The sequence below is a fragment of the Solanum pennellii genome, chromosome 4 (assembly GCF_001406875.1).
Source record: "Solanum pennellii chromosome 4, SPENNV200".
Classification (NCBI taxonomy): domain Eukaryota; kingdom Viridiplantae; phylum Streptophyta; class Magnoliopsida; order Solanales; family Solanaceae; genus Solanum; species Solanum pennellii.
Window position 1 is genome coordinate 62,380,475 of NC_028640.1, and position 12,327 is coordinate 62,392,801.

The window sequence follows — 12,327 nt, forward strand, 5'->3', positions numbered from 1 at the left end:
ATATATATATATATTTGCCTAACTCCCCACTTTGAGATGATTGCACGGGATAACACCACCTTAATATTTATGACTTTAACAACATAGCTAAATGTTTCTTCAAAATATATCCCTTCAAGATGCGAGAATCCCCTGGCCACAAGTATGGCCATGTATCTATCAACTATCTACCAGCTTTCAATATTATCTTGAACACCCATTTTGAATAAACCAAGTTTATACCAGGAGATTTGGACACCAATATCCATGTCTTATTAGTATGCGAAACTTTGATTTCTTCGTGCATAGGTGCAAGTCAATGAGGTAACCTTTGTTCTTCTTTAGTAGTATTTGGTTCCCTCAAAATCTCTTTGCTGATGGAAGCAACACGTATATGTGGTGTTCCTTTGTCTTGTGTCTAGTGATTCTTATTCATCTTGTATTCCTAAGATACTTAGAACAAAACTTTGAAGAACTTCGCAAGAAACAACAAAATTTAAAGAGTATTTTCAAAACTAGAAAATTAAGACTAGCAGAGGAAATAAATTTCTGATTAGAAACAATATAAAAATATATTTCTCAAATAAAGAACATCGAGCCCAATGAATGCACAATGCCCCCTTAAGGAAATTATTCCCCTTAAGAACTGAGGTTAACAAAATATATCCTCCCAGGATAGAACGATCTTACTCACAGGTGTATCGGTACCTAAAACCACGGTGTCAGCAAACCACTCAATGACAGTAAAATACACTTTTAATACTAGATTTATTAGTAGTAGAAGAAGTCCAAAAAAAATTATGTTCTTAAAATAAGAGGAGATTCTCAATTTATAGAAAACAAAGTATAGTGTGAAAAAAATCTTATTGTGTCTTACCGAAAAGGTCACAAACCTTTGGAAAAGTCACAATCTTTCTCGGAAAGGTCACCACCTTCATAAAAGTCACAATTTTTCATAAAAGTCTCAACTTTTCATAAAACTCGCAAGTTTTCATAAAAGTCGCAACTATTCATTTTCTATTCACACCTTTTAAAACCCAACATTAATCATATGATGCCCTTGTGGTGCAAGAGGTGCATCAATTAAAGTAGTTTATTAAGTGTAGTATCTTCAAGTTGACTATGTTATGTCATATTCCATTTGGAGAAGTCAATTTCTAAATGTATTCCTTGTGGATTAGACACATAGAATGTGGGATTGATAAACCGTCGTTGAATGGACTTGCACATGCAACCTGATCCTCACTGCCACTATCTGATCCTAAACCTGCAACTGAAGTCTCATCAATCTGAGTCTCATTACCACTGTCTGGATCATCACTTTCAACATGTTCCTCATTATCATCATCTGAACCTGCACCTGACGGGTCATAGCACTATCATCTCCAAGGGTATATGAGTTGTTGTAATAGAATTTTCATGAGTAACTTGTGTACTATCAACTTGTACTTCCATTGAATTATGATCAACATGTGCCTATAGTTAAGAGAGATTCCACAAAAGCAGGAAGATGAAGTGAGACATCAATGTTAGTTTGATATTGACTTGGATACAAATAGGGTAATGTGTTTTAATCAAACAAAACATGTCTGGATAAGTACATCCTCCATGTAGAAGGACAATAATATGTGTATCCTTTGTGTAAGCTGATATAACCTATGAGCACACAAAGTTAACTCTTTTTATTGAACTTGTTACTACCCTTGATATATGGAAAACTTCTACAATAAAAAACTTTTAAGCTATTGTAATCAGGTTGCCTTTCATACAACTTACAAGTAGAGTCACCATCTTTAATACTGAGGAGGACAATCTATTAATGAGGAACACTACAGTAAGGAAGACTTAACGTGCGGATATAAAAGGAGGTTAGCATGAAAAATTCTCACGATGCCACAAGCTTTCAAAATTTTTATGAAGTCTGTTTTAATAAATTCACCACCTCCATCAAACTGAAATTTCTTAATTTCTTTAGAAAATTGTTTTTCCTCCATTTTTCTAGAATTTTACAAAAAAGTTAAAAAACTAAGATTTCTTTGTCAGTGTCTTGTGTGACCATCTACAAACACGACATAATATTTCATATGTTGAGAAGATTCAACAGGTGCTGGTCTCCACATGTTACAATTAATTTTCAATAAAGGTTTCTTCTCAATTTTATTTCTCAAATCAAATGGAAGATTACAACTTTTTTCCATGGGTTACTAGAACAAACAAAATGCATTTTATTCCTACTACTAACATTGGTGCAAATATTACTACTCAAATTTTTTAAAGACTTCAAACTAGGGTTTTCTAATCTAGTATGTCACATGTTGTCTGATGTGTTCCAATTGTGTGCATCAATTAATAAAGGATAGAGATTGCTATCTTCCAAAAATAGAGTTCATTCCTTTTAGATATTTAGCCATCCGTGTCCTTTTTCTTCTTTTCCTTTATAACAAAGTTAGTTTCATCGAATTCAAGAGTGCAACAGTTATCCTTTGCAAGTTTACTTACTTAGAGTAGATTTTTATTAATCTTAGGAACTACAACAACTACTCTAACTTCAGGCCTTATCCTGATATGTTTCCAATATGTGTTATGTCTAATTTTTATCCATTCACAATAATGATTTATCTGGTCCATTATAGTGTTTAAGACCAGTTAAAATACCTGAGTTACTTGTCATATGACTACCTAATCCTGAGTCCGTATATAGAGTTTCATCAATAGTGTTTTGTAGTTCGGCAGCAACCAATGCTTGTGGTAACTCATCTGCAACTTGGTAAGAGTGGTCCCACATATAGAAACATTTTTCCGAACAATATGGTTATTCGAACCACGCATTTTACATGCCTCGATATTGTTTCTCTTCTAACTTTCACTTGAAAAACTGTTCTAAGAACTTGGTCTTTATTTAGTATTATAAGAACATGTTCCTTGTTCAGCAGACTTGAAGCCTCTTCCTCTAGAGTTGATGTTATAGTTTCCTCTATTTGATGGTAGTTTCCTTTTTCCTGCCCATTAGGGCAGAGAACGTCATGTTATTATTTTTTTGTGGCGCTTCTTCTTTGTCCTCCTTCATATTAAACCCATGAGAGCATTAAAAAAATGATTAAAAGAGAGATATGGTGTCTTACCTAGCATGACAATCCTGAATGTACTTGTGAATGGATACAAGACCATCACATATGCATTTGAATTCCTTAATATATTAATCAATCTTTTTGGTTCCTAGCATAACACTTTGCAATTGTTATTTAAGCCAAAACTTCTTATATTTCATTGCTTGAAGATAAGTTTCTTTCAAGCATTACTACATATCATTGGAAGTTGAGCATCCCACAATCAAGTACACGATCTCTTGTGTCTTGGTGCCAAGGATCCAACTCTTTAGGAATGTGTCTTTATCCTCTAGTTATTAATATTATTGTTGTCTTATGTATCCTTCTCAACTGCTACAACTTTCTCAACACTCTGACAAATGGAATGCACACTTTTAGTTGGTTTGTTCAACATGACGAGGTAGGAAAATCTCATCGCCTGAATCAATTGAGGTATTTGTGTTCTCCAAATATGATAATTTGTTGGCTTGAATTTAATGGAACATGATGCCATAAAATGGTGAAGTGAGGAGATTGATGGAGTGTTGGTAGAAGAGGCCATTCTAATACGATCGGGTGGTTATTTTGAATTTTGTATCTCATACATTAAAGAGCAGAAAATCTTGTAAGCTCTTATACCATGTAAAAATATCACGTTAGGTTTAGAGAAATCAAGTATTGTATTAATAAATAAAACTATTGAGTACATGCTCATTATATAAGAGAAGAGTCATATACTATCTACACATAGAAAACTACTACAATATAAAATTATAATTTACATGAGTAGTATAGGTTTACTATTACTACTATAACTACAAATCCTTATCCTAGTCGACTTTAGCTCCATACACGATACAATAGCTTAGTTGTACATAAGTTTGGATTTAGTAGTCGAGTCCTAATATGACTCTAACTTTACACCAGTAAACATGTCATCTTACTTAGACCTGTTCCTTAGATATATTTCTATCATTAGCTTCCTTCATCTTCAAGAACGTAACAAGGACATGTTTCAATGTTCTTATAATATATCATGACTTAGCCTAGTAGATGTTGATGAATTTCAGTCCCAGTGGTAGCATTTAGATTCAGACTCTAAGGATTAGATATTAACTAAATACATTGCTTGTTTAATAAAATCAGTTAATTCAATCAATATTATTTAGAGTTAGTTAAATTTAGGATTTCGCTTAACGAACTCATTTGCAGAGATTAAATTTAAACTTTATGGGTATTTAATTTTAGAATAATGATTTTAAATATTAATAATCGTGATATAAACTTAATACACTATTTCAACAAAAGCTACTGAATTTGAGCGACCCCATATGGGCTTGTAGCTCCGCTTCTATGTTGACAGTCAGTTGGAGTTGGGTGTCAATGACGTTGTGTGAGAATCTTATTTTAGCTTTTTTTGACCCCTGGTCTTTTATGTTTAAAGTATTTTTTTTTCACAAGTATATTAGATGTACTTGAAGTGGGCTGAAACAGAAACACAATAACACCTTTAACATACAATATTAAGCCTATATTGCAACAAATTGACTTAGTTGGGACTTCATTTTCCTTAATTTTTATATTTCTGCATTGATGACAGATATACTTCTTCCTTTATATTAATGCTTAAATTTGATAAATCTGATAATCGAATATACATTTATTGTCTTCTAGTATACTTATTTTGCGTTGCTCATCAATCATGTCTGTCTTCTAGTATACTTATTTTGCGTTGCTCATCAATCATGTCTTTTATTTGTTATATGGAGGGTCGATTTCTCATCATGTTATTATCATTGTCTTTAATGGTGTCAAAAAGTAGTAGAATATGTGGTCTTCACGTGGTACTATCTAGGCCAGATCGTACTGTTTTCGGCGGCTACATTTTTGGAAGGCTCATAGCTGCTACTCCACTAGAGGTGTTGTTCTAACTATCTCTGTCCTAATTGGTTTCAAACTCCTTTTTTGTCCGTTTGGACTGACTAGTAGTGCATCAGCGGATAATGATCCCACCCCTCTATTGTTCACTTAAGTAGAAGGCTTTTGTTTGCGATAAGATTCAAACTTGGACATCACATGCATGTTTCTCTCTTATTACTTGATTAATGCTTACCCTTATGTTTGAGTGTATATTATTTACTTGCTAACGATTTTTAATTTACTACCAGGTGGTTGTGAGTAGATTCATTCCGAAAAAGGAAGAGCCTGAGTTTGAGGACTATGATGACAATTGAGTAGTCAATTGTTCGAATGACTTTTTTTAAACCACAATGGTTTGTTATTGTTTGAACTTCGAAAATCGAGTAACTAAATTTAATTGAGTTTGGTGTTATTTGATACAAACATGTAATATATTAGTATGGAATTATAGGATACATTTTACTAATGCTTTTGGGCTATGTTCACTTAAATGTTTTTTTTTTAAAAATAACTTCAACCGTTAATTTTATCAGTATTTGTGATTCTATAATCAAAAAACCTTATCTCATATATGAATTCTTTGACCTACATGCTTGTGTTAATGATTATTACAAAAACAATTCTAATGTGGCCAAAATCTCACTGCCTGTATTGTAGATAGACATTAAGGAGTTCCTAAATTTTATGTTCATTTTGGGGAAAATGGTTGTTGTGGTGTTCAATATACCAATCACTCGTCAGAATAATTTTTACACTTCCCCATTATATTTATCTGATGTAATCGGTAACGTGCCTTATTTTTAAGAGTTTTAAATCTTACACTTTAAAGAGACTCATTTGTTGTGTTCTTTATCACTTGATTATAAAAATAGTAAATGTTGGATTTGGCTCCCCTCCATTACTCTTTTCCTCCATTTCGTCAAGTACACGTCTAGATGAGAGACATTTGTACTATTTAATTGTTAAAGGTGCATTATGACACATGACTTCCATCCGAGTAGGAACTGAGGAAAATGAAGAAAATGAGTGATGGAGAAGAGCCTCATCCAGTATTATACATTATTTAATCACTTCCTGTGTTAGAAATTTATTCTTAAAATATTATTTTGAGAAATTTTTGTTCGGTACACATGAAAATGTCCACTTGAACGTGTTTATTTCAATGACCGACAAAGAAGCATAATGGCGCAAACTTGAATCAAAGGTCGAAGATTTCAAATCTATTGATAAGAGAATTCCAATCGAAGATTGAAGATTTCAATACTATTGAAAGGAGGATCTCAATCGTTTCCAAACCTACTGGGAGGAGCAAAACTGACTAAATGAAGGAAAACTGGGAGGAGCAAAACTGACTAAATGAAGGAAAACTGCATTCTAGTTGGTTAAGGAAAGAAGTAGCATAATTTGTTATTTGATGCGGCAAAAACAAATAAGAGGTCTAAGTTGAGTTCAACAAGGATTTGCTGAATTTCTGATCTATAAATAGGGAGCTATTTTCATCAAAAAAAAATTGCGCACTAACAAAGAGAGAAAATCAAAACACTATCAAGAGGGTTTTGAAAGTTTTGATATTACTGGGAGTGCTGCGAGATCGAGTATCTAATTGTAAAAGTTGTATTCAAGAATCTTGTTTAGAATCTTAGTGTTGTGAGTAGGAGTTGCTTTACAAGTTGAAGAACTTGAAGAGTGTTAGGAGATACAAAACTAGGGAGTAGTTTTGTGTCTTGGGGTAGAAGAAATTAGAGTTTATAGTTATGTAGATTACATAGTTTTGTAATCGTTGTATTGTTTGAAGTTTATAAATAATACAAAGTGTTATTCGAATTATTTATTGTTAAGGTTCACACAAAACAGAAACACATTGTTAGTACATGTTCCTTTGAAGAATTCAGGAGGGTAGAATTCTAACAACTTTAATTATAAAAAGGAAGAATTATCATGAATGATAGGAATCAACTTAAAGGTAAAATATTTTGTAAGACTACTGTTATGCTAAACAAATTAAACGTGGTTAAGTTCATGTTCCATAATTTTAGTATTTTAATATAATATATAAAATAAAATTAATGATATAAATATATGGATACCGAAAATTGAGAAGAACTAATTATTCTTACTAAATTTGGAGACAATTATTTTCATATAATTTTTACATTTAACAATTAAATAATACACATGTCTCTTGTTTGTGTACCTGACGGAATTGAAGGAAAGGGTAATAGAGGGGAGTCAAATGTTTACCCCAACAATGTATAAATCGTAAAGTAACCAAAAATATTACAAAAAAAAAAAAGAATATACACATATATTCACAGTACCAAACTCTTAACATAAACCTGACCTTATAAAATAAAAAATATATTTTTATGAATAATCCTATGTTAGGAAGTAACAAAAAAAAAAGTCAAATGTCAATACTGATATCCAACCACCAGTGAAAAATATTTTTTTAAAAAAAGTGAATTTGTCTGATTATGATCTTGTATCACTCTCATAATAATTTTCCAAGAGAGGGTAAGGTCCTCCTTCAACTTGACAAATGGCAAGTTACTCATATAGATATGAAAAATGTAATCTCTTTGTTAGCTAATTTATTTTGATCATACAAAGGAATCTGAATAGGCTTCTTTCTTAGATTGCTTAGTCAATATCTTTAGATTAGAGGAAAAGTTTCTTTTAGATTTGTCTCAGTTTAACTTCCTGTAACACCTCAGATATTAGAAGTTGAGATTAGAAAGAAAAAGTTCCATTTTTGTCACTGATGCGGTGATCAATGAATCCAACCTACAGATTGTAGGAAGTCCAGTGGACCATAGGAAGGAAGTCATACGACTGGATTTGAGATTTGGAAAAATTTTAAGCCTCAATAAGTTGACGTACGAAAGAATTAAACGAATCATAGGGTGGTCTATGAGTCGTAGGAAGTGCCCATAAGGTGAATGAGAGAATTGATTTGAGACCCATGTCCTCGAAAGGAGTTGAAGAGTCGTGATATATTCTATGGGTAGTAGGTGGGATCCATAGAAGTTATTTAGACTTAGTGAAATTTTGGGCCTGAACATGGGTTCTAAGGATAGGGGTCTATGAGTCGTACAAAGTGGGATGGGTCGTAGGAAGGTTTCATAGAATCGATCAAGAATAGTGAGCCATAGTAACATGTTCTACAGTTGACCAGGATAGCCCATAGATTCAAACCGTAGACCTATCTAGCAGATTTTAATTAAGAGTATTTTGATCTTTTTCAACACAATTAACCCCTACACTATGTCGTTTTGGCCTTGTAACTACACGTATAACAATTTTTACTCTTAGAACTTAACATAAATCCTCTTATTCACTCAATTTCCCCAAATCCCTCAAGTCTTCTTGTTACATCCCGTCTTAGAAAGAGCGAAAACTAGAAAGCGCTAAATTGGAAATAGCAAAATTTCAGGATTTTTTTGCAAGTTTTTCTTAAGTTGTGAGTTTTGGGTCAACTTCAAATGACCATAACTTTAGGATAAGTTAGGTGACCCATAGAATATCAAATGAAAGATATTGGAATCCTCTTTCTAACGCCAACGAGTTTGCTAAATTTTGAGTTTGGATGAGGGAGTTATGCTCATTAGAAGTCGGTTTATCCAGTAAAGGAAAGTTACCCAAAAATATGAGGGGCACTTTGGTATTTTTTCGTACCCAATGAGATTAAAATGGTTTTTAGTAATATTTTGGGGTCAAATCTGATTTGGGTCAGTTTTACAATCCTAATTTACGCTTAGGTTTAAAAAGAGAGTTCAAGAAGAGAAAAGAAGAGAAAGGGGGAGGGGTGGGGGGGAGGGAGGGGAGATTCAAGCGTTTGTCAAGAAACTTGAAGTTTGTTGTGGAATTTCCCCAAGGGTTTGATCCCTAAGAGGTATGTGAGTCTCATAGTGTTGGATTCATTCACCCACACGCCAAACATGTTATTATAATGCAAATTTGTTCTTAAGGTTGAAGGATTTGAATTCTTGATAAGTTTTCTTGAAATTCCTTTTGTGATCTTAATTGATGGGATTGAGATGAATTCTTGCTCGTTCTCTCACACGAACTCGTCTAGCATCGAAGGTTTCTTCTCCAATCACTTGGATTCAATTAGTTAACTTAATTACACTCTAATCTAATGAAAACAATACTCAAATAACTCAATTTCATCTCAAGAAATCATCAAAATCCCAACACAACAAGATTTAGAATGAACTTCAAGAACACCTATCAAGAACTCTAATTTTTTTATTTTAAGAATGAAACTTCGCTGAAAATAACATGATTGGCGTGTGGATGAACAAACCCAAAACTACGGAAGCTTATATACCTCTTAGGGATCAAACTCATGCAAACAATCCACGACATCCCGCAAGAATCTTGATGAACGCTTGATCCTCTCCTCCTTTCTCTTCTTTTCTTTTCTTGAAATCTCAACAAAAACCCGAGGCATATATTATGATTATAAAACTGAACCTAATAAGATTATACTCTTAGAACCTTACTAAAAACGAATTAAATCTTATTGGGTAAGGAAAATACCAAAATACTCCTCACTATTTCCGGCTAACTTTCTTTAACAGCACAACCTAACCTCAAAGGTCATATCTCACTCATCTGAACTCAAAACTTAGCAAAATTGGCGGCCTTGGAAAGATAATTCAAAGATCTTTCCTATGGTATCTTATAGCACACTTAACTCATCCTGTGTTAGGAGTTAAGTTCCTTTGAAGTGGACCCAAAATTTACACTTAGTTTAACTTGCAAATTTTCAGATTTTTCTATTTCCAATTAAATTCTTCTTACTCAAGGTGCTAAATCTAATGAATTGACCTTAGTTCTTAAGAAATTTTTAATTCCATGGTAAAATCTCACTCACTACGATGAACGACTCAAGTCTTAGTTCAAAAAATTTTCTAGGTTGTTACGAAGGAGTTTTATACCCTCGCAAGGTATAGGGCAGTTCTGATAGCGTGGGCGAGATGTTATATCATCACATAACTCATTATCATAGTTGTCGAATAAAGAATCTCCCAAATAAAGTTTATTTTGTATTTTTACATACAAATTGAGTTATATTATATTTTTCAATACAATGAGTTTTTATCTACTCTTTTAAAATTTTTCTTTATATCACATTATTGTTATGGCTTTTACGTTGAAATGAGTCGAGGTTGAGTTGAGTTAAGATGAGGTAAGTTATTTCTTTAGTACCAATTCAAGCGTATGTCATGTTTAGATTTCCCTTTGCATGCTCGTACATTCCATGTACTTACCTCATTTGGCCTGCATCTTTTATGATGCAGGTAACCGATACCAACAACCGTGTTATGTTGATCCAGTCGAGTTCTAGAGTTGTTTGGTGAGCTTCCTTGCTTCCGGAGGATCCCTCATTTATGTTTATCTATTCAATTTTGTTATTAGAATGGCGTAGCTCTTATGTCCCGACGTAAATCTCAGTTAATTAGTAGAGGCTTCATATATAGTTAGACATTATTAGTTCATGAGTCTTGTTCATTTCAGTTATTATGTTCTAGACTTGAGTTGTCGCTTTGACTAGTGAATGTTTCATTAAATATTCGGAGTTAGTTATTTTGAGTTAACGCTTTACTTATAAAGTTCTCTTATTGTTGAGTAAGTCTTCCGCTAAGAGTTGAGTTAGGCCAAGGGTTCGCTTGGGGCCAGTAATGTTTCTCGAGTGCCGGTCACGTCCAGGGTGTAGGCTCGGAGCGTGAGAATATGATTATTATTATTATATATAAAAAACATGTACTCACTTGACATTAATTTCTTATTCTATTTGTCAAAAACACATAATTTAAATATGAATTTGAGGAACGCCGGTTATGATCATATGTTCATGTCTTACATTTTTTTCGCCAGATTTTTACAAAATTGTAGTCTCCTCCTTTTATAATTGCATATATATGAAGAAGTTATTATCGAATGCAAGTAGTGTTTTTTTAGAATTTGTACATAAATTTACGTCAATGTATTTCTTTCTTATATGATGTGTATTAGATCATTATCAATTGTAGTCTGTATGGTGTTCACCTACATATAAATTGTAATTATTTGTGATGAAGATAATAAATGTTGAAATTGAGTGTATATAAATCATATTTACACGTACGTCTATCCTTTTGATGATTCAAAATTATGAAGTTTTTTCGACTGTAAAATTAACAAACAAAAAAATAGTTAAATTATTTTTAAAAATAGTTAATTACTATTAGTTAAAGTTTTTAATGGATGTAACTGTTTGGGAAAAATTGAAGGTCTTGAAACTAATATTTTTTCAGCTTTTTTTATAAAAAAATTATTTTAATATTTTTTCTTAAATAAAGTCAGTAAGAAATAACTTTTAGACTTCACAAAATACTGACTATCAATTAATTTGCAAGTTAGGAATAAAACAGCAAGATGTAATAGTTTCTTTCATATAAATTTTTTACTATACCAACTTGTAATAGTAGTACTTTAACATAAAGGTAATTTAATCATTTAGTATTTAAATGGTAATTTTTTTGTCTTCTTCTTTAATTTAATTAGTTTCCCTAATCAATTATATTTATAACATCACGATGAAAGAATGAAAGTAAAATCCTTCCATTAATTAATATATATTAATATTTGATTAAGTTTTAATTTAGTGGAAGAATAAAATAGTAATTCAACTTTGCATTTTAGACCTAGCTTTCAACTTCTAATAATATTTAATATGATGATATATCATATGATATATGATGCATTTTGAATTCTAATGTGTTAATAATTTTTCTTTTTAAAAAAATATTACATGTTTATGTAGTATATATAATACTTGTCAATCCTATCTAATATGTGTAAACAACAAAATATATGATAAATATGCATATTGATAAAATCTTAAACATTAAGATATACATTCAAATTCAGACGTTTTAATCTTAGTGAAAACAGATGAAGCATTAATTCCCCTATGACTATTTTTGAAGAGCAAAAAGAAGGGGCAAAAATGAAATATCACAAATGTAGGGGACAATTTCTGCAAACGCTTAAAAGAATTAAATTTAGAAAACCAATTTTTACATTTGGTCTAACTAAATTCAAATTGTAAATCCCAACAATTTTAGAACTTTCATCCTCTCTTATCAAAATTCTATAGTATACAACAGCGAAAACTGTTGGGAATTAAACACAACACACACAAATAATCTAGAGAAAAGAGAAACGGAACACAAACGGGACACACAAGAATTTAACGTGGTTCGGTTTCCCTACTCCACGACTGTAACAGGAGGATTTTATTTCACTTGTGCTACTCTGGAATTACAAATACAAGGATCATATTTATAGGAAA